This window comes from Buteo buteo, chromosome 9 (assembly GCF_964188355.1).
Source record: "Buteo buteo chromosome 9, bButBut1.hap1.1, whole genome shotgun sequence".
In the NCBI taxonomy this organism is placed as follows: domain Eukaryota; kingdom Metazoa; phylum Chordata; class Aves; order Accipitriformes; family Accipitridae; genus Buteo; species Buteo buteo.
The window spans coordinates 12,838,442-12,865,115 of record NC_134179.1 but is presented as its reverse complement, the minus strand read 5'-3'; the positions used below and the strand labels follow the sequence as shown (position 1 = coordinate 12,865,115).

Sequence of the window (26,674 nt, the reverse complement as noted above, 5' to 3'; positions counted from 1 at the left end):
ATGTATGGTGTGTAGGAACATATTTGCCATTTCAGTGAGAAAGATGCAACCATAGCCATGCTATGTGAATGAGACATTATCTGTTCAAAGCACTACTTAAGAGTGAATGATTTGGCAAAGGAATAGTTTTATTGTAAGTGGTGTCTCATTTTAGTTCTGGTTGCTATCTTGTCAGACTAGGTAGGTTTTGGCTGTTGCACATTTTTGTCTCCCCCCCCAATCCATGTTCTTTCTACCACTAGTCTTTGGGAGAGCAGTACTGGGACTGATGTGCATCTAGAGGAGAAATTTGCACCAGGCTGGTCTCAATGCCTTCCCAGATGTTCCTCAGTTTGGAATGACTTGCCTATCATTGCAGTTCATAACTTACCAATTTGGCTTGACCTTTTGATGCATGTGGGGTATAGTGATGCTGTGGTGGAGCTGAATTCTCTTCCTCGTAACTGAAAATTTATTTTCTGAAGCTACATGGTTTGGAACACCATATGTACAGAAACATTTTTTTTTTGTGGTGACTATTGTGGCACTGAAAGACTACCTGTCTATTTCTCAGAAGTCAGAGTAGTCACTTACAATAATGATGACATTTAAATACTATGGGGTCAGTAGTTCCATTCCTGTTTTACTTCATGGTCTCTTAGGAGTCTGGTCTATGTTGACAGCTACTTTTGGTGCTTTGCTTGCACTTCCTCATGTGTTACTCATCATGACGTTGATATCATTTGACATGCTTGGCCAGCACACAGCATCTGCTACTTTCCACGCTCAGGCCTCTACTCCAGAACAGTAGAAAGAAAAGGATTCCTCCTTTTTAATGACCTGTGCCTCATGATTTGACTGCCTTATATATGACTTCATGCCTGCTCAATTCACACAGTATGTACACTGTTCCTGGGAAGCATGTTCTGAGCTACTGTCTTTGAGTAGAAAGATGGATACAAACACTTGTAAAACATTTGGTCCTGTAGGGTTTGATCTCATATTCTTTCCATCCCAGCCTTGAGAATAGCATACAAAGCATCCTCAACCTATTACTGTCTCACTTCTATTTTCTGTATTTGTTTGAAGATTTTGTTTAGGTACTGTATCTTCATGCTGCCACACTGCTGTCAGAAGCAAAGTATGGTCCTCTTACTAATTTATTTTATTGCTTGTATTTTAAAACTATAGCATATTAATTTTTGTATTACATGGTGAAAGTATTTTGGGTGCCTATTTCCACTTAATTGAATGTAATGGGGATGGAAAAAGAAGTGCTTTTTTATTGAACTGGAGTTGAGTTGTACTGACCTGCCATGACTGTGCACATGAGCCCTGGCTCGAGCCCACGTTGTAAGCTTCTAGAAGTGTAGTTTTGTGACTTCTGGCTCCTTCCACTCCTGGACTATAAGTAGCCAAACTTTCATGTTCAAGCATTGCTGCAGCAGTTGCCCATTCAATTTGGATGGATGCGTTTTCTGACATCAGTACTGTCCAGCTCTTGGGAATGAGAGCCTACATTCTGCTGCACTGAACACCTCCTTTTCATATGACAGCATCCTGAGGTTGGTGTCCTTGTTCACCAGCTCCTTAGGAAGGCTGTGCTGAATTAGCAGTGTCTGTGTTGCAGTTTTGTCTACTGTTCAGACAAACCCATAGTTTGTCTGCATCTGAAAGGCTCAAAAGAAATGGTGTCAACAAACACTAATAACCTCTGTCCACAGCTGCATTTTTTTAGCTGTGCTGTCTTCTGAGTTGCTTTTCAGGTTCAGCTCATACCTCCTGCAATAAAAGCAAGGATGGGCTGTGTGTAGTTTTGCAGCTGTTTCTGGTTTCAACTTGTTTAACTTTACCATGTTGGTGCTTTGTAGCAAACACCTGAAGATACAGCTGTGCTCTGCCACCTCTTCTGCCATGCTGTCTCCTGTGCCCATACACCAGAATATCATCAATTTTGATTCTGAATCTTGCAAGTCCTGTTGATCGCTTTTGCTGATTACATTAATATTCCTTTGTGGCAGGTTGGGTCCCAAAAAAGCATTCTTTGCCATCTGCATCTGCCCGCTGGTGTTCATCACACAGCGAGGTAACTGTTATTCTTCCACAATAACTTGTGCCTGTATCTGTCTTTGGCAATGAGTACTGAGACTACATTTGCTGCTGCCAAGTCAGGTAGTGTTTCTTGATGAACGCTTCTCAAAGGCTTTTCAAAATTTCTGTGTCTATGCAAAAGTGCAATTTACCTAGTTTTTCAATAGCCTCATGCTGCTTATCCAGCTTGTGGGTTCTGTGACTTTAGCAATGATGTCTTTTCTTCAGCATTCATTTTATTGCTCCCATTATTTTTCTCTAATGTGATGGGTACTTGGTGAAGCAGGTGCTGTATTGGCTAGATTGTTCTAGTTGTTTTCACATGTAATGTGCCTGGAAGACATCCAAGTATTTCAGAAACATCTTGGTAATATCGGACAGATGTCAGTCCTTTCTGAACTTGGGGCTTTTTTGAGTGGGGGGGTGTGTATGGCTGGTGACGTCTTCAAAGATGCTTATACTCCACTTACACTTGCAAAAACATGGCTGATCTGCTCCCTAAACATTTTAGGGACCCAAACTTTGACCTATACAGGCCCTTATCTCTGGTGGTCAAGGTGTTCACCTGAGGTACAGGGGATTGAAGTTTCTGTGTCTCCTCAAATTGAGCAGATCAGGAATCTGAATTTCCTAGGGGAGTACTCGGACCAGCAGGTAGCTGATTACTCCAAGGACTTTCCCTTACCTCTTGTTTCCTTGCATCAGGAAATTGTTCTGCTGAATTGGTCTGATGCTGGAAGGAAACTCTTGCTTTGATGCTATTGATGGCAGGGGACCATCTTTGTGTGGAGATAGACAAGATGCTGAAATGCCACCAATGCCTATACATTTCATGCCTGGCCAGTTTAGGAGGCTGGTTCTGGAGCCTTCCGTAAATTGTTTAGGTGTGCTTCTGTGCTTGTATCCAGGCAGCTGGATGTCTTTGGGCGTTGCAATGCTGAACATCACAAAATCAGAAGGCTTTGAAGAATCTATAAGAGGATAGACTTTTCCCAAGATGAGTGCTGCTGCATTTGTGACTTCACTTGTTTAGGTAGAACAGTGGCTTCTGTGCTATGAGTTTTTTAACCAGGTGTTCTTTCTCCTTTAGTCTAATCACAGATTGAATGGTATGGTCATTGTACTGCTGTGTCACTTCAGTTTTGCTTTTGTGGATGCAGTGTTGCTTTCTTCTTTTGCATAATGCTGAGGAAGTTCTTGTAGCCTAGTACTTTCACTGATGACCTACGAGCAATTTGGTGTTGCTTTCTTTTTGTGCACAGTTGCTTTGTCCTTGACTGCTATATTGTTTCAGGCTTTACAAATCACTTAACCTTGCTATTTTGCATCACACTAATATCACGTATGTCCGAAAGTTAAAAGCAATTGTTTTAGGAGTATTAGGAAAGTTGCAAGGCATCCAAAAGTAGGAAAAGCCAGAGACAAAACTGCTTGGAGAACATTAATTCAGCCTTCTTGATCATAACAAGAATGATGTGAGTTTTAATGAAAAGGTTACATGTTTTGGATCCTCCTTGCCATTGTACCCACCTGATTCCTTCCTGAAGGTAGGTAAAAATACATACAATGATAATTTTGTAAAAATATAAACACTTTAATTTTTCTGTACTGTTACTACAGGTTGCCTAACGTAAGAGAGTAATTCTGTGGTAAATTCAAGATATTAGCCTGTTTTCAGGGCAGCATTAATTGGCCTTAATCATGTGAAAGGATGTAAGAACCTAAAGCTTTGAAACCATGCTTTGCTTCCACAGCTCATGAATAAAAGAGAAATCTGATGGTAGGGGTAGAATAACATGTGGTCGTGTAATTAAAGACTGTTGCAGAATGCCCCAAAGGGCTGAACTCAAGGAATTACTGGTAATCTTCATCTTAAGCTTTTTTAACCTTTTAAAGCTTAAAGTTGGCAAACAAAAAGGTTCAACTCATGTAGGTTTTGTTGAATAATTTCCCATGTTTTGAAGACAACAGAAGACATACTCTTTAGATCTGCTGTATGGATATTTGCCATTTGCATTAATGGAAAAATTGAGAGCTGCAGCAAATTGTCTGACAGCCTCTGCTTGCAAGAGTATTTTAGATATTTTCTGGCAGTACAGATGAGGCTTAAAGGTATTGAAGTCCATTTCAAAATCCAGATGGAAAGTGTATGGGTACTCCAGTCCCCACTCAAAGAAAGGATGCTGACAAGAGGTGCAGGATGCAGTGATTGTTCCCTTTGTGAGAAGGGTGATTGGTATGTGTTGGCAGCCTCTTCCAGAACTGGGAAGACTTTGGTTCAAGTGTGTGCCTACCAGGTTTCTGGTGAGAGTATCATTTGCCAGTGGGAACACTGAGAAGAGCAGCTCTTTGTGGATTTTAATCTGCAGTTGGGATCTCAAGCCAATGGTTAAAAAAATGAAGACAATTGGTTTGCAACGTGAATTCAATTATGTTTCTTTAATCTAGATACAGCGGATTCAGTATGTCATATCAGTATGATAAAAAAGCGAAGTGAATTATCATGGGCCTTAAAACTATTGTTGGGGAAGGAAAAGATTTGTAGATGCTAGTTAACATACTTTGACAACTGTTTGCCAAAGCCATTCATTACATCTGCCTCTGCATTCGAAAGGGCACAATATTTCATTTTACATTTCCTTTCACAAATAGAAAATTAATTGCATAGACTTGCAGAAAGTGCAGATATAACTCATTATGTATTGTTAAGGCTGTCTGTGATAAATTTATCAAGCTTAGACAAAAAGTACTCTGAAATCACAATGGATCCATCTTAATTAACGTTCTTTAAGTGACAGGTACACCTGTTTGGAAATGGGAGGTAAAAGCAGACAAGTTTTCCAGAAGTGCAGTAATAGTAGTCTCTGGTTATAGAGGAGGCTGGGAAATATAAACTATACTTTGATTTGAGCCCTGTTACTACCTTTCAGAAATCAAACTCAAAGTCCTGTTTTGCAAATGAATTATTCCAGTGTATCTGTAAAAAAAGATACTGGGCTGTTCTGTCCACGAGATAATGGTTATCTCACTGTTGACTAGTGATGTAATCAAGCAGTTAATGGGTTCACCTTCACCCCATATAATACAGTTATGACATATTCTGTTTATAGAACTCAGCCATAAAACTATCTTATGATTGTTATCCATCCTTTGTCATATTTGCTGATACAGCTTATGTCTGCTGGTGCCATGCTGTGCACTGGAGTGGTACTGTGGAGACAGTCCTTAATGACAGTAGAAAGAAGAGGGTGAACAGAAAAGGTGACACAGTTTACAAAAAGAAACAGTAAACAGGAGGTCAGGGACACGTGGGCATGTTACTGCGATGTGCTGAGTTGCCTTGGCAAGAATATTCCACAAGACAGAAAGATAAGGAAGCAAATGTGAAGTACTGCAGTTGTGGATGCAGGCAGCTGGACTTGCTGATGGATGCCTGAGAACTGAAGAGAGTTTTCAACAGACTTGTATTTCATTCAGGTTTCCTCTGGATTCAGGTTGCATTGTGGCCATAGACTCCGTGGGGGAAGAGGGCTAATCAACTGGCAGCTGGAGGCTCTCAGGCTGAGGCCTTACATGGCTGCTTCCCCAGGACTGAACAAGGTCTGGGTGAAGTGAGAGCATCGTGAGCACTGGAGTGTCCATCACTGTCAACCTGCGGTAAACACTCCCCATAAAGACAAGCTTGATATGTATTTTAAGATCTACAGTTGTTAAATTGTGATTTAGTTGTTATATTGTCATCTGCAGTCTCAGCTGCTACTCGAGTGCTAGAAAAGGTTTCAGAGACTGCTTTTAGAGCTACTTGTTACAGGCCTCACTTTCAGCTGTTAGGTGATAAACAGTTTTAAACCTCTGCTTTTCCCGTGTGCTTTTCAGATGCCATCCTCTGACCTACATTTCACCCCTTCCTGTACTCTTTTCTCCCACCTCTCTGAATTTTTGGAGTGCTGAGATCAAGTCTTTATTTTTTGCCAGTATTTTTTAGGTTTAAATTCTAACAGAAAAGAGAACTCAGTTTAATGCAGTTTCTTTCTATTTTTCTTGATGTGTTTGCCAAGCAACTCAATTATACTTTCAAAGAAAAGCAACCTGCAAAAGTCGGTATCGGCCTATTTTCTTAGTTGGTTCAAATAGTTCCAGAGTTTCTTGAGTTTTTCTGCTAAGCTATGCAGATGTGAAACACTCCTCCCTTAGTCTGAGCATGTGCAGACCTCTCGGTGGTGGAGCATGATGGAATGTGTGATGCACAGTAACTCATTCTAGTCGCAGGTGTCATTAACAGCAAAACTATGTTACAGTTTTCACCAGATGAGTCTTAAATAGTTTAAACTTCAAAACCTAAATGTTTTTGTTTTGTTTTCCTGAAATGGCGTCTATCTTTGTTCCTCAGATTCTTATGGATTTAGTAATGCAGGGATCTTTCTAAATTAGCAAATTAAAAGTAATCTGGTGCAGAATACCTAGTTGTACTTTTTGTTTTGATCTGTAGGTTAATGTGTAAATGTAAAACTACCCTTCCTTCAGTCTACAGTGGCACTGCTACTGATGTCAGTGGAAGGAGTTCACAACAGACAACTTAGTGCACTCACTATTTTAGTGATAATCCTATTTCCTGTCTGTTTAGAGCCTCGTTACAGCCCTGTTCTGTAGGAAAATATGCCCTCTTTTAAGACTGCTGTATATGTCCCTTTCTTCTGTTTCTTTTCCTTTCTTTTCTTTCTCTTCCTGCAGTAGCTCCCAATCCTACTCTTTGCTATTCACCACTATCCCATTTTATCCGCTATAATGCTCTCAGCAGAACAGTTGATGCTGACCTCTTATGTGCCATTGTTATGCTTTGGTACTAACATCCCAAGGTAGGTGAGAGGGTTTTCATTTCTTGGTTGTTATTTGAGATTCTAACTTGGGTAGGTTTCTTTGCCTTGGTTAAAACTCTGGGCATGAACTGAAAGTTCTCTTTTTACAGTCAAACAACAAAAAAAAAGTTCAGACACGGTAGAATGGGGATATGCTGTTCAGGCTCAGAAAATAAACCAAGTAGGAAGAATGGAGCTCCTGGCTTTGAATTTAGCACATCAGTGGTGTGTGGGCTCAGATTTCTGATGTATCAGCCTTATTATTCTCCTGCACTTTTCGGTAGTGGTCATGTTACTGCTCTTTTGATCTTATTGATAGAAGAGCTGGAGGGTTTAGTCACATGTGACTTTGACCTCTGCTACTGTTGTTCCTAGATTAGATTAGAGATTAGGTTTGTCATCTTCCTTTTTCTTCCATGCTTCTCCCCCTGGCTCCACATATTGGAGTCTACTGACTTGCCAACCTTTCTGAGATCAATTTCAAATCTATGTCATTCAGCAAAAGACAAATCTGTGGCTGATTCTGTGCTGTCTGAGCAGTTGCTTCCTTTCAGTCAACAGTTACTCAGAATTTTCTGGGATATACATCCCTGTCTATTCCAAAATGCTCAACCTTTTCCCTTTCAGCCACTTAGTGGAAGGTGAATGGAAGAAGGAAATGTGTGAGATTTGTCACAAAATGGAGTGGTTTGGATGGCTTAAAGAAACACTTCCAATGGTATTAGTAAAAGAAAAATTAATTTATATAAAAGTATGACTTCACAGAATTCAATGGCAAGGTTCACTATTACTTAATACATGGATGAAATGCACACAGGAAAACTAAGTTAGAATCAGACTAGAACTAGGTATACAGAGACTGAAAACACAATAGGGTAAAGAAATATACAGAGAAAAATTGAGTTAGAATTGATTTCTCATTATTTCTACAGAGATTGGGAATGTAAAAAGGTAAAGGACACCCTCCCTTTGAGTCACAATGTTCAGAGAAGACTCCCTTGCTTTCTAAACTCCTGTCAGAGTCTAGGTGCAGCTGGATCAACTCGTAGTCCCAGACTTGGTCAATGGTTTATATCTAAAGGGATTGTGAGTATAATAGCAGCCTGAAATTCGTTCACAGCTGAGTAAAGTTCATGACAGTAATTTAAGTATAGATTTGAAAAGCAATAACTTGTAATATACTTGCTATAGAATATTCAGGTTAGTATGCACACATGCACAAAGAGATATACATATAAGCAAGTAAAAGACGTATACCTGTTAAAAATTCCCCTCAAGTTCAGTGAAAATATTCATGTCAAGTGCTTTGGCATGTTTCTCAATGGGTGAAGGGTCGAGTCTCAAGGAGTGGAGAATATCAGCCCAAGTCTTGTTGGCTTCTGGTGACAGACCTCTGATCTTTGTAAACAGAAAAGTTTGTGAGCTCTAAGAGGTGTCCTACTTGGAGGGAGATGCTGGTCACAGCCTGCTGTGGTCCAGGAGACCTCAAAGGGTCTCACTTGGTACTGCTGTTTATAGGTTCAGGAGATGGTTGGCTTTAGTCATCAGCAAATTACTGGGATTCCAGCTGTGCTGGTACCATTTCATGTGGGTTACAATTCAGATAAGGAAGGCTCCAAGGCTGTCAGGGAATGACTTAAGATTCAGATATAGGATGCTCCAAGGTTGTCAGGGGAGGACTGGGATGTCTCAAGGTTGTTATGAGAACTAGTTATCTCTACTCTTGTCCCCCACCTCTGCTGGGCAGGAGAAGTCCTTGAGATGGTCAGCATGACTCCCCATCTTAGCTGTGTGAGATTTCCTGGTATGGTTAAGGGACGCTTAATCTCCTGACTTGTTACACTCAGTATAAGGCCTAGCAAGACTTCCCAAGTTTGTAGATTAGCCCAGAGAGGGGGAAGAAATGCACCAACACAGAGATCCATGAGGAGCTGAATAGTTTTGTCAGATGCTAATGAGCTGCTTCCCCATACTAGATTTCTAAATCGGTTTCCCAAATCTTTGGCTTAAACCTTTGCTTAAACCCAAGAAACAAGTTTTCTGTGTCAGTTACACTATGATAAATTGGAATACCCATTTCTGGTGTCCAGCTTTCAAAACCTTGATTCTTCATAAACAATATTTAGAAAACAGAAGAATGACCTGCTTGAGTAATATATATGTCTCTGGCTTTTGTTGCTGGCATTTGTAGATGAAAAATACAAGTTTGGGATCTTGGGTACTACATGCTAGGATACAAGGCTGTTTATTTATAGGATTGGTATGTATCATACAACAAGGTGAGCTCGCACAAGCCATGATTCAGCATAGTACATGAAACATCTAGATAACCTTAAGCAATGAACTGATGTCAATTAGATCCTTATCAGAGTTACACTAGTCAACTTAAGGAGTAGAAGTAACAGCTTGTAACTCCTGTGACATAGATTTCACAAACCGAATAATTCCTAATTTATATTATGCAGAATTTTAAGAAGTAGAACAGTGCACAGGTAGTCTCTGGTTTCTTCTCTGTGGATTAAATACTTGATACAGTGAGCCTTTAATGACTAGCCCATATCCCACAGAAGTTTAAGCGAAACTATAAAAGATTCAAAGAAATTGTGAATGCCAATTAAGTACTTACAGCATAAAACAGGTCAGTTGCTCAAGTAAGTTAGTTAACTCGCCTCTAAGATGTTATCTTAGGCTGGTGTGCATGTATAAATGTGTTAGATGACATAGAAGTTTAAGTTTAAACTTAGTGTGATTTTTTTTTTCCTTTTATCCGAATAATTTAACAGATATAAAGCCTTATGTGGAGATAGAAACGCTGGTGCAAAAGCATCCTGTTTCCACGTTGCCCATCCTTGTTCCTTCATAGGAATATATCTGAAAGGGATTCAGGTCCCTCAGCAATGCAAAGCCACGGCGAGGTGCCCTCTCCTGGTTCCCTCTATGCCGCCCAAAGGCAACACTGCCCCCAGCTGCTGAGCTCTGCAGGAGGCCCCGGGCAGCCCTCTCCCATCCGCTTCAAGCAAAAGTAGCGAGTCTAGCTTAACCAGTTCAAACAGCTGGCTTGAATTTACCCGGCTGATTTTGCCTGACCTGGATTACAAAGTGAACATCTGATCTCTTCTCTTGGCAGAAGAGTGGATGGGGAGGAAGAGTTCACAGCAGCGCTGTCCTCAGATTGTGAAGAATTTGTCTGTCAGTGGCCTTGTTTTCTTCACAGGGTCTTTTGTGATACAATTAAAGCACTACCTGTTTTGTGTGGACATGGCTGAACATAGAGAAATAGATTTGCATCAGTCATAGCCACATCTGTAAGGAGAAAGATATTTCTGTGCTGGACAGCTGTACTGTTAAAAAAAAGTGAGAGCTCACTTCCTCTCACTCCAAAGTTAACCCTTCCTTCCCACCCCCACAACTCTCTGGTTCAAGCTGTTTTTCAGTAGATTATCTGCAAAGTGCCTACATGAATCTCTTTCCCTTCTGTGGTTAGCTTTAAACTTTACAAATAGCATTGAGAAACAAGCCATCATAGAAGAAGTAGAAGGGGCTCAATAATTTCTTTCAAATGTCCTGGTATGTTCCAAATCAGCTTGATACAAGATATATGGAGGTGGCCACCAGGCTATGTTGTTCCTGCTGTGAGGGAGGAGACAAGACTTCTCAAAACCTTTTCCCTTCTGAAGACAGCAAGAGTGTGCAAGAAGCTTCTAGTCTTGGAAATTACCAGACCACCATGACCTGCTTCCTTCTAGAGATGACCAGAATGAAGGGGGAGATTGGTGAAGATTTACTTACCCCAAAGGACAGAGCAAGCTCCTGCTGTTTCACAATCCATCATGATTTACCCATCCATGTTTGCTTTCTTCTGTTTCACAGAATGGATGTATTTCACACTGAACTGTATTCTGAACTGAGTTCAAAGCAGCTACATTCAATGGGATTTATTATTTGTAAAAACTATTTTCAATTCCACAGCTAAAGCTCTGAATGTCAGAAAGTTACTTCTCTTTTGTTTTGGAAAGACTACCTCTTTTTCTTCCGGCGGGAAACAAAAGCTTATGGTACAGAACATGTTTCTTGGAACCTCAACTCTATAAATAACTCTTCTGTAGAGCACCTAAAATGCATCAAAATAGCAGGTCTAATACGAGCCATGGAGGAAGCTTACGCAGAGCTACTTACTAATTTGACATTTGAGTCAATGCACAGTGTGCTTCTTCACAATATATCCATGGAGAAGCTGCACACTTGTAAGTGCAGCGTGACTGCACATTCTTAACATTGCTGTGTTTGCAGCAGAACTGGGGTTGTGTATCTGAACCTGGGTTCAGAGAGGAGTTTTAATCTTTCTAGGTATGTACCTCCACTGAAGTTATAGCAAAAGGTGGAATAAGACACAGTATTAGTATGCTGGAATGAGAAACAACAAATAATTAAGATGTATCTATATCGGTATACAGCAGCCACCAGGATAAAGGAAGTTGTGTTCTAGTTGGTGCATGCAGCAGCATCCTGTTGTGGAGAGAAGTGGTGGCCACACTTCTCTGCCTTTTGGGCTAGCTGCCTTCAGGTATTTTCTATCAGACTCCATCTTCAAAATGCTTCTTGTCTTCCAGCCTCCTCTGAAGTCTCCTTTGTTTTCAGGTTAGTTATTCTTCACAAAGTTCTCCAAATTTCAGGAAAAAAACAGGGCAATCCACTGGAACTGAGGAAAGCTGAAGTCATGACTTCGCAATCTATTTTTGAAAAACTAACTTTAAGGATTCATTCATTCCTACTTCATGTGTCTGGAACTCAGTCTAGAAGGCATAAGAAACACACAAGCAATGGAGAAAAGGTTGTACTCTGAAGAAGTACATTTTTTCTTTTTCCTCTTTAGAAATAGTTGCTGTAACTGAATTTTTCAAAATCACTTGTGCTATTGTGGGGTCACCTCAGATGTTTTTGGTGGTGTCCAGATGTATTTTTCTTTAAAAGCTTAATTTTTCAGAAGATAGATGCTTAGCACAGGGTGGTTTTTTTCTTAGCTCAGAAAAATGAGATGTTCTAAATCACTTATCACTGTGTTCAGTGGCTCTTTTTGTTTTACCTGCTGTTTATAAACTTTGTATAATATGGACTGATTGTACCTAACTAGTCAATAACATCTTCATTATTAGCTTCATTAACAGTTTTTCATGGATGTTACAAAAGCAATGAGTCCTGTGTTATGCTGTGGAGGAAGAACAGGACCTTACAGATCAGTTTATGGAGGGGGCAAAGGTGAGAGAGGACCCTCCAGGCATGTGGCTGTTTGTGTGTGATGCTGATAATGGCTTAGTAGCAGAACTGAGGGTGCTGGTGCTGTATGGTAAGAGACAAGGATGAATAAGTGAGGAGGGGAAACTGGAAGCTCGGAACAAGGCATTTGAAGATGATGTGATGAAACCGTGGGGGATTTTAGAGGAATTCAAAGTGTAGAGTAAAATGACTAGGGCAAAAGGCAAGGAACATTACCTTTGTAATCTGTGTGGGGTGGAAAGGACCAAGAAGAGCCTGAAAGGATAAGGTGAGCAGAAAGAAGGGTTATTGTGACATGCTGCCTGGAAATAGGTGATGAATGTTTTATTCTCTGAAATTCATTACCTCAGAAGAGCCTAAAAGGATGGGAGTCATTTGACTAAATGTGGACACCTGCTTTGTAGGTATTGATACCTCCGCTTATTATCTAAATTCCCTGTTTAGTAAATGGGGGGGGTGGGTGGGGTGTTACTTCTAGAGCATGCTATGTTTTCTCTTCAATTAGGTTGAGTTACATTTCCAAGAGTTGGGTTTTTTGTTTTTCCCCATGGTCTCTAAAGGGGATCTAGACAGTAGGTCAGAGGTGGGTGGGCTACTTATATATATGTATGTATGTATGTATACACCCACACCCATAAACATGTGTGTAAGTGTATATATACACTTATATGAATATCTGAAGTGTGGTGAGATGAAGGGCCCAAGCCCTCAATCCTACCTGTGAAAAGAAGGCAGTATGAGTCCTGTGCTAATGTGTGCTCTAGCACCTTTGCACCCTGGCTGCAACTCAAAATGTCAGTATAGGCAGAGAGTACTTGTGCCCTGTCTGTCAATAGCACTGAATGGCATAAACCCAAAAGACTGAGTGTACAGAGTAATGTCTTTTGGGGCTTACCAGCCACTGTCATAAATGGATTGGGTTTCTGAGGGCAGGGCCTTTACAAAACTCTGTGATAGCTCTGCAGTTTTTAAAGTTTATTTTCATTCTGCAGGTTCTGTTAGACACAAAAGGTCCTGTAAATTGCTGGTCAATTTATAGTACCAGGTTTTGTTTGGCAGTTCTTAAATGTAAGCTGATTTCTTCTGAAAATAGGGTAACAAAACAAAGTTTATCTAGCACTTTTAAACAGATGGCTACTCAGACCCAAATTTCACTAGAAGCTTGCAGTGTACCTGAAAATTAGAAAGCAAGTGTCTCCAGTTGATAAAACTGAAACCAGAGGAACACAACACTGTGGTGACTGTAATAGTATGACTGTATTGTGTAATAACTATAATAGTGACAGTATCTGAAAGTGTAACCTTTAATTACTCTGCCTGTTTCTCCAAACTCTTTAGAAAGGAAAAATAACGCCTATTTCACACATGTTGTGAAAATTAAATTTCTTAACAGACAAGAGCATAGGAATGTCTCTACAATGTCAAACCAAACTCCCTTCTAACCCAGTATTTTTGTCTCCAAGGGTGATGAATAGCAGATGTACAAGCGAGAAAAGATAAAATGTGGTAAGCAGAGAGTGATGCTGTCTGGATTATAATTTCCTACTTTCAGCAGTCCGCATATTAGGAATTTTCTAAGTCTGAGTTTGCTTCCAAAGCATCTTGTGTAATAGCGCAGAATGGTACTTTCCCTTATTAATGCACTTATTTGCTTTAAGATTGCTTCTGTCCTCTGGCATCTAGGTCTTCCTATTCAGTTTGGTGTTACATGCAGTGCATTACTGTTGACTTAGGAGCCTAGCACCCATTTTCAAAAGTGATTTAAGAAACCAGGTCTTTTGAGAGTCACTGGCTAGTTTTGATAATGGGAATTGAGTTCTGCAGCAATTTGAGAAAAATGTTGCCAGAATCTGTGCAGGGTTTTGGAAATTAATGTAGTGAATCAATTTGAGCACTGTTCTGTGTTTGAAAAAAAGACAGTAGAAATGGGATATGTTTAACTTGGAGTTATCCAGGATTCAAGTAAAGTATTTGACATGTGACACTGGAGAGAACTGAAGTAAGATGGGTGAGTAACTTCTCACCTTTCTTAATGCAGGAAGTGTTTGTAAGTGCCACCTTGCAGAGCTTGTGCGTCAATTTGCAACAAATCTTTGACCTGGTAAAAAGAGTCCTCCTATCTCCAGGAGAGCAGCAATGACATGGAGGAAGGGGGTCACAATCAGATGAAAGAAATGCCATAACTGACTGGTTTGTGATATTGGAACCCCCTGATTCCAAAGGAAAAAAAGCACAGGCAATAAGGATACATAAGCAGCACGCACATCTCACATGAGCCATGTTACTACTAACTTTTGGCTTGGACAGTATCCCAACTGCTGATCAAACTGACTTATCTGCCCTGACTAGAAGCCTTTTTTTTTTTATTTTTTTCCTCCACTGAGGACAACCAATAGACAATCTTGGTGATTATATGTGGTGGGTTGACCCTGGCTGGATGTCAGGTGCCCACCAGAGCTGCTCTATCATTCCCTGCCAGGAACCTGCTCCAGCATGGGCTTCCTGTGGGATCACAGCTTCCTTTGGGCATCTGTCTGCTCTGGCATGGGGTCCTCCACAGGCTGCAGGTGGATATCTGCTCCACTGTGGACCTCCATGGGCTGCAGGGGCACAGCCTGCCTCACCATGGTCTTCCCCATGGGCTGCAGGGGAATCTCTGCTCTGGCGCCTGGAGCACCTCCTTCCCCTCCTTCTGCACTGACCTTGGTGCCTGCAGAGTTGTTTGTCTCACATGTTCTCACTCCTCTCTCTCTGGCTGCAGTTTCCATTCTGCAGCAACTTTTTTTTTTTTTTTCCCCCTGTAAATATGTTATCACAGAGGCGCTAGCACTATTGCTGATTGGCTTGGCCTTGGCCAGCAGCGGGTCCATCTTGGAGCCGGCTGGCTTTGGATCTGTCAGACATAGGGGAATCTTCCAGTAGCTTCTCACAGAAGCCACCCCTGTAGCCCCCCAGCCTCCACCACCAAAACCTTGCCATGCAAACCCAATACAGTATAACAGATATCAGAGGGTCTCTCCAACAACTTGTCCTGAGCATACTTTTTCTGTATGGTTTTTTTTTTTAATTGTCATTGCCACAGGTAGTAGATATCTGTGAAATGCTTATGTTTGGAGTACTCTAGTACCCCTTTTAGATGAGGTGTAAGCAAATGGAAACCTGTATCCTCCATGGCTGGTGCACAAGAGCATAGTACCATAAAAGATTTATATATCAGCCAATATATGTGCTGTGCCTCTGTTAATAGGTAGAAATGTTAGTTTCTTTAACTTTTGTAGGTGGTTCTTGTTGAAGGGTTGTTGGCGGGGGGTGGGGGGGAATTCCTACTGTTTCCCTTTTTGTACTGACTTCTCTCCTAGTACTTGCAAAAAGTAGCACTGAAATCTGTCCAGGTCCCTCAACTTCTCCCAAGGGGGAGTTGTGGAGAAAGGTGAAAGTATCTACCACAAATACATAATTTTCTTTTCACTTCATTGTTCCCTCTCCATCTGACTTGGCAGGTGTCCTGAGAGGAAATGGTGTGCAAATCGATCCTGAGGCAATCAATGACACGGCAGCTGGCCAGAGATGAACACCAATGCGTTGATCGCCTCCAAATCAATTCACACGCTGCTCTCGCTCGGGTTACCTGCCATTTCAGAAGGGAGGGATGGGGAAGTGAGAAGAAAATTGCACAAAAAGTATTCTGGGACCTTTCTAAATAGGCCACTTACTTGCAACCCTTCCTTTCTTTTATATGTGTTTATACTAGATATAAGTATGTGATAAGGTTACAATGCAATACCTTGTTTGACGACTTAGACACTGCTCAAAAGGAGCAGAGCAGGGGCCTGGAGAATGACTGGCAAATTATGTGGAAGAGCTGGAGTGTTCCTGCATCTTCACTGTTTTCCACCTTGCATGTTATGTATTTAAACAAGTCAAGCATTGCTGTTTGGATGTGTGCAAGCTTAAATAATCATGCAGGGCACTGTGCCACAGGGAACTGTGGCTCCTAATTTCTGAACACTCCTCAAGGTGAACAGTTTTTGTTTTGCTTTAATAAGCCAGAAGTTGTGCATGTCTAAAGTGCCTTTTGTACAAAGATCTCAATTTACTTGGCAAACTTCCATGCATTAAGTCTCCCTGCTTTGCTGTCAAGGAGTGAGGTATTGTTATCTCCATTAAGAGCTAGTGAGCCAGGAATAAACGCCTGGTCTCTCAGTCTCTTAGTATTGCTACTGCTTCCTTCCCCCTCCCTCCCCCCCTTTCTTCAGATGGATAGTAGCCCTTAATTTAGAGTGTAGATTTTGGGGGCCAGAGATGCTTCTGGCCCCAACAGAACAGGAAGAGCACCTCATCCCCATGCCAACATGAGGACCTCTCCCTTTTCTTCCTCTGCAAGTGGCTGGCTGTGACCCAATTCAGTGCCATCCTTAGGGATTCTCTTGTATATGCCACAGTTGCCATGGTCCCTAGGAAAGCAGTCAGCAAATAATTTAAGGGTAGGACCACCCAGCAGCCCCTTCTCCCCACCTGTCACTGACATGATTGTGCCTTTTGCCAGGGTCTTCTGCGTGGGAGCACAGATACATATGCACAAAGGATAATCTAGTCGGGAACCCTATCCTAGGCCAGGGTAGCCATGAATTGGGTCCTTTTGGCTTCATACATGGTACATGTCAATTGGGAAGGAAAAAAATAAATGCAGTTAGCTGAGTGAATTGCTCAAACCAATGGCAGATCTGTGAAAAGACCTAAATATCATATGCTCCAGCTCATGCTTTTTGCTTCTTACAATAACACCAGTGCTGTATGATTAAATATATTCAAAGACTGTCACTGTGTAGGGCGCTCTGTGTGTTCTCATACAGTTTAGGGTACCACAAGGCCTTACATGGCATAGGAGCTGCACTCCTCTTACAGCGTAAGGTAGTAACAGCATGGTCAGAACAGGTACAGCCATGTCAATAAGGAAGAACTAGCATTCACTTGTTTTGTTTATTACCCATTAATTTTAAGGAACGCTTATGTGCTTGTCTATTTTCAGTAGTCCAGTTGCAGCTAATCATAACACGAAGTAAACATCCGCCGCTGCCTTTGGAACACATTGTATCGCAAGCAATTTGTGGCAAAAGTTTGTCGTTTTGCTTAGCACCTGATGTGATGAGGCCTTATTTCTAACTGGGGAACAAGAGTTCAAAGGTTGCCTGTCACACGTCCTCTCCTGCGCTGAGATAAAGCTGGCAGGTGGAGTCAGGCAGGTGACCGTATGGCAGGGCCTGAATAGTGAGCTGTTGCCAGTTGCAAAGTATTCTCTGAGTGCAACAGGGGTGGTCCAGGAAGAATTAAGTATCTAAAGCAGCATAAGTACAGTCTTTCTTGCTGTTGTCCTAGAGAATGGCATATTCTGTTGCTTTACGGAAGTTCTAAGAGAACGCAAGATAATCTGTTGTCTGTAATCCAGAGTTATGGGGGCTTATTTGGTTTTGGGTTTTTTTTGTTTGTTTTTTTTTAAATTATATTTGGTCGTCTTCCATATACCCATTAAGTTTTAAATCTGTAAACAGGGCATGTATCTAAGGCAGCTATTGCTTTGAATTGATAGGCTGCACCAGAAACAGACCATCTTCACAAACATTCCATGGATAACTTCAAAGTTAGTGGCTATCAAAGAAATTTGCAAGAGTCCAAATACTGTAGTTTCACAATGCATAGGAGCAGTGCCTGGACTGTGGTGTTGAAGGTAAGGAGTAGGAGTATGCTAATGGAATGCTTTACTCATCTGGTACTTGTGATGATGCATTTCATCTGTAACAGACATCTCTCAATCCCAGATGGATGGATCTCACCTACTCAGCATGGATACTAGGTGGATGTGCAAAGGATTAGTGATGGGCTGTTTAGTTTTCAAAGCCATCCATAATTTTTGTGTGTGTGTGTGTGTGTGTGTTGGCTTTCATGAGACAATCCTGTCTACCATGATTATGTCTCAGCACGGGGCTGGCTGGCAGCATCTGGAGAAGGCTACCATGGTGATGCTTTGAGTTATATGCCAACTTAGTGTTCACTATAGGTATGGAAAGTATACGATAGCTATATATGGCTTACAGGTTCTTCCACCCCTTGGAGCACTCATGTAATAGCCCCTTTGGAGCTGGAGTTGCAAAGAGGTTGGAGAGGGATCATTGTTTTACTAGGCTGGGAGTCTGGAGATGCTACTGACCATGGAAAACTAGGATGGGTGGCATTACCAAAGAATTCTCACAATTACCTAGTTAATGGTACTCTTGTTTAACGTGCCAATATGCTTCTCCAGTTGCTTTGTTTGTGTGATAGGGAAACAAAGACATCTTTAACATCTTGAGAATGGTTCTTGAGTACTCTCCTGTTATGAGACTCAGGTACATCTGGCTTTCATCCAGACAATTCAGGCTCTAGGGTATGTGTCCATGTTGAAGTGTAACCTGAACACATCATCACTCTGAGCTGCCCAGCTCTGGTCTCTCAGAAAAGCCTCTGGGGCTTTACTGAGCAAGCCTAGTGTTGTCTGGAGTTGGGCCAAGGTCAGAGCAAGTTGAAATCTTGTCTTCTGGCCCCCTCTGACTTTCACGGGCTTGAGCTACTTTCCTGGGGTCTGAACACTGGAACTGAGGAACAGGTCACCTGGCAATAGAGCGATTTACTGTAATCCCAGCAGTTGCAGACTGCTATGGGACACGCGTCGGAACTGCGGGACTCCCATAGATGCTGAATCAGAGCTACGGAGGTGCTGTCATGGCAGGGAAAAAGCACCATCATTTAGGCAAAATGGGCACAGTATTTTTCCAGTAGAGATACTGATGGGTCTTTTTTATCCTATATTGACTTTGTGAGACATAACTCTTTAGAATAATCTAAAATAGCTGAAGTTTCTCTTGAACTTGAGCCCTTTGGTTATGGCTTTTGTTGGGCTCAGAAGGTCTGTTTTGGTATATTTTTCCGTCTCTAGGGTGTAGGGATAGAACATAATAAGACCTATTGATTGCTACCTTCTGATTACACCCTTAAAAACATTCCTGTGTTTGGCTGTTGCTTGGAAGTAAAAACCCAGATTAGGACTATTTTCTTGTTTTGGAGAACAGGATCTGTTTCTTCCCTCTTGAATGTGTTTCTGCTGCTGTCCCACTAACACACTTGGCTCTGACCCAGAAAGGTGGCTGTATTCTTTTGTACTTCTTCTGTGGCCTGATGGAGCCTTTCTTCCTGCAGGCCTTTAGTGAATGGCTGGGGGAGGCAGGCAGGGAAGAAAGGAAAGGAGAATGGAGGAGGGGGGAGCCTGATAAACTTAGAATGTTCAAGTTCTGACTTTGGCCTCTAATTTCTCCAGCTGGGAGCTGGTCCTTGAACCCTCATAGGGGACCTCTGTAGCTCCTAGATTCTCTCATTATTTCCCCCCCTGGGCCTCTTGGCTTAAATTGCCACATTTCATTCTTCTCGCTCAATCTGAGCACTGACACAGAATGGAAATGCAATGCCACCTGACCCGGCTGACCGATAATGGCTGGAAAATTGTATATTCATGCCCATAATCAGACTTGAGAGGCAAGGAAATAAAACTTAACCTGCCACAATCCCAATTATTTCTCAGTCTAGTAATCTTATAACCTGGCATGGGGAGGGTACACTGATAACTTCAATAGTCTTGCACAACACATGCAGTGTCTCCTGTGTGCTGACGTGCAAGGACTGTCAGGATAAATGTGCGTGGCTTAGGAATTGTGTCGCGCGGGCTCTATTGCAGGCCCCCTTGATGAGTGTTTCCAAGGTCATCTTCCTTGGAGGCAGATTCTCAGCAAGATGTGCATCTCAGGTGTGCTGCGTTGGGGATGGAGGGTTGGCTTTGGGTGCTTCTTCCCAGTAGTGTTGAGCTATGAACCACAGCAAGGTTACAGCTGCGGGCCCGAGAAACCTGTTCGATCTACTAGCGTTTGCTTCGAGGGGGTGTTTGAAGCTGAACCTAGGGTGAGAAATGTCCCAGGGCTCCCTGAGCCCAGCTGTGGGCTCATGTGTGCACCATGAGATATACCCAGATTCTGCGCGAGTTCCTCTGGGAAAGGACAGGGTGCACTGGAGGGGGAAGAAACAGCGTGTAACGGAGTAGCGTCGATACAGCCTCCCAGTTCTGCTACATTCCTACAAGAGCAAAAAAGGTGGTGCTGGAAGAACTTTTCCTTTGTAGCAGGATTTATGGCTTGTTCAGCTCGGGATGACTTTAGCTTGCCCCTCTGTTTTCTGCCACTCTCTGACCAGCGTCATCCACCGGAGAGGAAAATTCCTCAAGGGTAAGAGCACTAGTTAAGCGTCCACTGCTCAGGCTGGGGATTTGCTCGATCCAGATGTAGGTCAGTCTCCCAACTTTATTCTGTGCCCAAGCGGGACCCCGGAGTCCTGAGGACAGGCGTGGGGGTTACCATGCGGCGAGGAGCTTACGCGGCGGCGGGCCAGGCTGCAGCGGGCTGGCTGCGAGGCACGCTGGGCAGGGTCCCCCCGAGCCCCGGCCGAGGCCGCCTTTCCCCCCCTCCTCCGCGCAGGAGGCGCCGGGGCCGGGGCCGGGGCCGGGGCCGGAGCGGGGCCGGCGGTGCCGCGCTCCGGCCTCACGGGGGCGCCGCCTGCCCGCGGACGCGGCGGCTGCGCCGGGACAAAAGGCCGCGCTGCTGCCGGCCGCCCGGCACCGCCCCGGGCTGGGGCCCGGCGGGGGGCTGGGGAGGGGGCGCCGGGGGCAAGAAGGGGCCCGGGGAGCAGGGCGGGGGGCGGCTCTCGCCGGGGAGAATAGCAGGCGGCGGCGGAGGCTCGCCGGTGATTCGCGCGCGGTGTTTGCAGCTCGTTTGCAGCATTATTGAACCTTCACGCCGGAGGAAAACCCCGAGAGGGACGGAATTTTTTCAAGAGCACATGAGCGTGATGCTTTTGGGCAGGGTCCCGTCAGTTGCTTTGCCAGGCCGGAGTGGGCCGGGGCGGGAAATCGTTGTGCTTTCGTTCCCCTCTTTGATCCCAGTCGGTATGTAAAAGAATTGCAATTACACTTAGGCAGCACCTTTTACCCCACAGCGTCCAAATTCAAATACAAACCTGAAGATCAGCTCCTTCCTTTCTCTCCCCCCACCCCCCTTTTTTTTTTCTCTTAAGGTCCTGCAAAAAGTTATCGAGCGGACGCTCTGGCTTTTCCCTGGTCCTCCCTTTGCGATCTCCCTTTTGTTGGTTGTATGGGCTGAAGTCCCCTGGGTGGCAGCCCGAGCTACTCATTCATCATCATAACAACCGTTTAGTGTAAAATTAACAACAACTTAACTACTACAGCAATAAACATGGTCCTGCATTACCACAGATTGATGAGGATTACTTAGTTACAATCAGCTGGGGCACAGACAGGAGAGGAGAAAGGCTGCCAAATCAACAGCTTTCCCAAAGTTTAAAAGTTAACCTTCTCCCTTTAGTGTGGCTGATGCTCGGGGGCTTGTTGTGGCTGAGTTGGGAAGAGGAAAATGGAGGGAGGGGGAATTTCCTCCCCCTCCCCGGAAAGTTGGTACTTAGTATTTGCTTTGTGGGAAGAAGAGGACAAAGTCTATTTCTTAGAGTGTGTATCTGTTCACACACCTGATTTCTTCAGCTTGCATCTTGAAAAAGGTCTGATTGGTTGATTGTCTAAATATATTTTGCCTTTAATTCCTTCGCTGTTTAAATTCGCAGTTTAACCTTCTAAAATGCATCAGCGGACCCCTAAACGAGCTGACAATCGATCCCAAAACAACAATGCATGAGAAAGAGAGTGGCTCTCGGGCAAATCGGTCCGGACTCCGACGAATACAATATGTTTGGTTTCTGGCTCTCATTTCCCATGTAAACTCTGAAACGCTCATCACAAGAAACAAAGGACAAGGGGGAAATAGTTAAGTACACCTAGAGCTGCATCCAAACAAAAGAAGAAAAAGCCTAAACAAACCCAAGGTTTTCTATTTCTCCCTGAGCCAAGTAATCCCTTTGATTACATCTAATACCTGCCAAAACCCAGATGGTATGCCCACCCATCTCACAGTGTGATAATGCCACATTGTGAAATCTACCCATTAATATTAATTGTCAGCTAGAGAATCTGTCTGAACTACTAAAGCTCGAGGTTGTCTTGAGAAAGCAGGGCATGCTTTAGCAGGGATTTTAAGATAATTCTTATTCTTTCATTCTCTATCTCACATACGTAGAATGTTAAACAACACCCCTAGAATGCGCTTCCAATTTCTGGCTCTCAGAAATCTGGTCTTAAACCACTGTGTACTTGGGGTCTCCACCTGCTGACCAAAATATTACCTTAAATTGCTGTGGGTGTGCAGGGTCCACATAGGTACACTGTACTGCACTGACTGAATCCTGACTCCCTGCTCAAGACAGATGTGCCCTACCATGCACGTGTGACTTTTCTTCTTTCTTTCCACCACTTTCCAAATACCCTCTCAATAATGGACTTGGTAATCCATGAGAATTACTAGAGAAGTCTTTTGGAAACTTTTTTTTTTCAATTTATTATACACATTGCAAACTCAGTGGTTGAAGACAGTGGGAAAGGAGAGAGAAAAAGAGCGTAGAAAAAAGTGATAATGTAGCAATGGAGCTGCCCTCGAATTTTGAGGAACTACAGCTGGGGTTGAGATAAAAAGGTCTCTGTATCTTCTGAAAAGAAAGGAGTGTGAGTGAGAAGGAGGTAGAATGAATACGTATCACCATACATCATGTTAGCTCTTGCCGGCTCATTTCAAGCCCTGTTTTCAGAATAATAGTAGTCGTTATTTGTCACAATGCCTGGCTCTTGTCATTCATCTGTAGGCCTCAAAACCAGTTTTAGACTGATTGTGGTTCTGCTGACATGCAAAAAAGTAACCATAGGATCCTGCTGTGGCCCAGACACAGCCCCACAGAGGCAGGTTCTGGTCTTGGACAGCACTGAAGTGTCTGTGAAAGCAGTGATAAATTTTGATGTATGCTGTTCTCAAAATGGCAGCAGCTCACGGCCTGTAACTAGATATCACAGATTTTACCTGGATGAGGTGTGAGCTCTAAATGTTGGACCTGAAGACATAAACATTTGTGTTTCAACCCATAGTCAAGCAGCTTTGTTACCAATCTCTAGTGTAGATGCTATGCATACTAGTGGCTCGATGTAAGCTGGCAGTTCTAGGATAGAGTGAAATACCTATGCAAACAAGACTGTGGCAAAGCTACCCAGGCCTGGAAATTCAGGTTCCAAAGTCTGCTATTCCATCCTTCCCTCATTCCTTTGCATCTGGCTATTCTGCAGCAATTTAGGTAATAAGGCTCTTTGAAATGGGAACAGTCAGACATATAAATATATGACTATGTAAATCAAATTTGTATTATCAGAGGTTCATATCAGTATAGGTGTGCACAAGGATGTCTGTCTGTCTTTGCCATTTTTCTTCCCACCAAAAACTTTTGTGGCTCATTTGTCTCCTTGCAGTGGGGCCTGGGTCTCTTGGGACCCTACCAGAAGAGCTTTTTGGTAATTTTTTGAAAGTTGCAGCTCCTTGGAAAGGTACAAACTGCACTTACCCGACACCACTCAGAAAACACGTTGGCATGGGCTTCATAGAATGCCTGAAAATCTGCATTGCTTTCCCAAGAAGCTGCCACCACCCCCACCACCAGCTCTTATGTCACGAACAGCCAGCCTGGGCCTGCTCTGTGTTACTTTCGCATCCTCTCTCTGGTATCAGCTGAGTGACACCAGGAAGAAAGAGATGCGAAATAAAAAGTGGAACAAAGGACCCCTTTCCTGCCCCTGCTGAAGTCGATGGCAACAGTCCTGCTGACTTCAGCAACACTAATGTTGTTAAGAATAGGTCTATACTAAATTCACTCTTGTGTCTGCAGCTGATGTAGACTTATCTTGACTTACAACGTGTGTGCACATGCACGGTGAGGGGAAACGTACAGTTTTTGGCAATTGAAAGTTTAATCAAAAGGCCACTTTTCCCATCTGTTATTTTTGGGCCTAGCCTCCCGAGGGTCAGCTTGATGACATTTCATGCTGCTTCTAATCAATTTTATACTAGGAAGCAGTGTGAGAGCTGACTACCAGAGAGCTGGAGTGGCATGGAGCTCAGCACTGGGAACAGAGCTGGAAAAATATGTTGGGGATTTTGGGGCATAAACAAATGTTTCCTAATCTGGACTGCAACTCTGTCAGGCATGTACCGACAAGTAAATGTCGATTGGAGCCGAAAACCAGCAGGTTCTACTACAGTGTAACCTGTAAATCCACATCTTGACAGGCATGTTGTGGTACGCAGAGCTATAGTCTCCGGGAAAAAAGGTAACACAGGAATCAGATCACGGAATCAAACAGTGTGATTATCACTGCTTTTTTGCTTTGTATAGCCAAAGGAAGTAGGTAGTAGTTTGTACTCGTTATTTCCTATATGACTGTTTAGATCAGACTTGAGCTTGCAGCCCTGGAGGATTAAATGATTTTGAAGTCACAGGCTTTTTTCCCCAGCCTGTTTCTCCCCCATATCCTTTCCATCCTGTGATTATCTCTTCCATGGCTGGGCAAACACAGAGGTATGTACTCGCTCCCGGGGGGTCTGTTCCTTCCTCCACACACCTTGTGGAGAACTACATGGGAACCACATGTAAGAGGAGGAAGAACTAAGAGTAGTGGGGTCAGAGCTGGAGCAAGACTCCTCAGCGGTGCTGGCAAGACTGAATTGTGCTGCCTCAGCTGTGAGATCTTGGGACCAGGCTTGGTGACCTTGGAGCTGTCGGAGGTTAGAAAGTGGGGAAAGACTGCTGCTGTCAGAAGGGAGCTGCTCGTCCAACCTGGGCTGCAGCAGCCACCCCAAGCACTCACTCTGTGGCAGCAACAGCAGCAGTAACCTTGGCTTTGGGGGCCTTGACAGACCCTGACTGGTTGCTGTTGTAATCAGCTGCTGGTCCTGTCCCTTGAAATACAGGAATCTGTATTCATCTGGAAGACCCTTAAAATATCAGGAAAAATCTACAGGAAACATGGCTGAGCTTGGTGCTCATGCTCTGCAGTGTGCTTTTGGCAACGTGAAACTTCTGTTTATGGGGATTTCTAGCACATTTACAGGCAGAAAATGCAAACAGCACAGCTCCATGGGCTGCACAGACCTGTGCTTTTCAAGTAGATTATCCCTACATGGTTCTTGGTAGAACCTGTAGGCTTGTAAGCTAGAGAAGCCCCATTAAAGTAACAACACAGAGTTTCCATTACATGCAGTTGTGACTTTTCCTATGTCCAGGGCTGGTGCTTTGACCAATACTTGTCACTTTCTGAGGACAGGTTTCTCTCAGCACAGGCGAAACTATTAGGTACACTTACTGCCTGTATTGGCAGTGAGGGATCTGCAGGATGCCGAGTGGATGACTTGATCCCAAAGCTTGTTTCTGGGGTAAGGAACAAGCTTCCTGAAGAGTTGATGGTGGGCAGTTTGGGATGGAGCATGCCATGTTGCATCTATTTTGAAAATAAACTGTTTAATCTGATGGGGAGAGGTAAAATATTAATTTTTATTTTAGCATATAAATGCTACTTTTAACAGTGTGTCTGAGAAGTATTATCATTGTAGCCCACCCTGGAGGGCAGCTCTTTAGCAATGCAAATAGCAGAGTTCTGATGGTTTGGACTTTTCTCAGTTTAAGAAATTACTGATCTGTCTGCTCCTCTTGCAGAGCGAAGCTGGGAGAAAGCATCGTGTTCCAGCATTTCAACTGCCTCAGTGCCAAGTATTAGACCAAACATAACCTTCATCAGCAGTTTAATCTAATGGTGTGGTTCTGTAGCTGATTTAAATCAGTACTGTACTCATTTGCTCTCTTTTCCACCCTGCAGCTGTGCTCTCTTGTTGTGCGCTGCTTCTGGTGCTCACCTCTCCCTTCACTGGCTTGATACAGCTTGCTACACCAGCAGAAAACTGTCTCAGCAAAAGGTAGCAAATATTTTTTTTGTTGGCTTAGAGAGCCGAATGAGGTCAGCAAGGTGGTAGTGCCAAACCTGGGATGGAAGCATCTGTGGACAGGTGTGATTCCACAAGATGGGTCAGCCACCCTAGTAGCTCACCGCTGCTGGGAAAAGTGTTCCCAGAAGTGGTGTGATGGCGGACTTAGCCTGCCTGTGGAGTCACAGCTTTCTATATGGAGATTCCCAGAGGATTCCCTGTTGTGGGCCTTGGTGGCTGGCCCAAGATTACAAAGACAGACGGTGGCAGAGCCAAAATCCCAAACTATCTGCAGAGGAACAAAATCTCATTTGTTTCTGTAGTTTAAATCAAAGTTTTATTCCGATTAAGAGAAGCCAAAAAGGAACCCAATGCACCTTAGAATAAAGGTGCTTGGAAAGCAACATCCTGGACTAAGATCTTTTTTTCCAGGCACCTTTTGTTCGGGTTAAGGTACAACAGTAAACCACAAAATGCAGCCTT

The 26,674-nt window shown here is 43.3% G+C and overlaps 1 long non-coding RNA gene across 1 annotated transcript in view; it reads left to right on the top strand.

Moving 5' to 3' along the window:
• The window catches only part of LOC142034342 (uncharacterized), a 59,434-nt gene extending 33,312 nt beyond the window's left edge, over nucleotides 1–26,122 (top strand). The window contains exon 4 of the long non-coding RNA XR_012651590.1: nucleotides 26,086–26,122. This is a non-coding gene — a long non-coding RNA (uncharacterized LOC142034342). The remainder of the gene's footprint in view (nucleotides 1–26,085) is intronic.
• The last annotated feature ends 552 nt before the right edge of the window (nucleotides 26,123–26,674 follow it).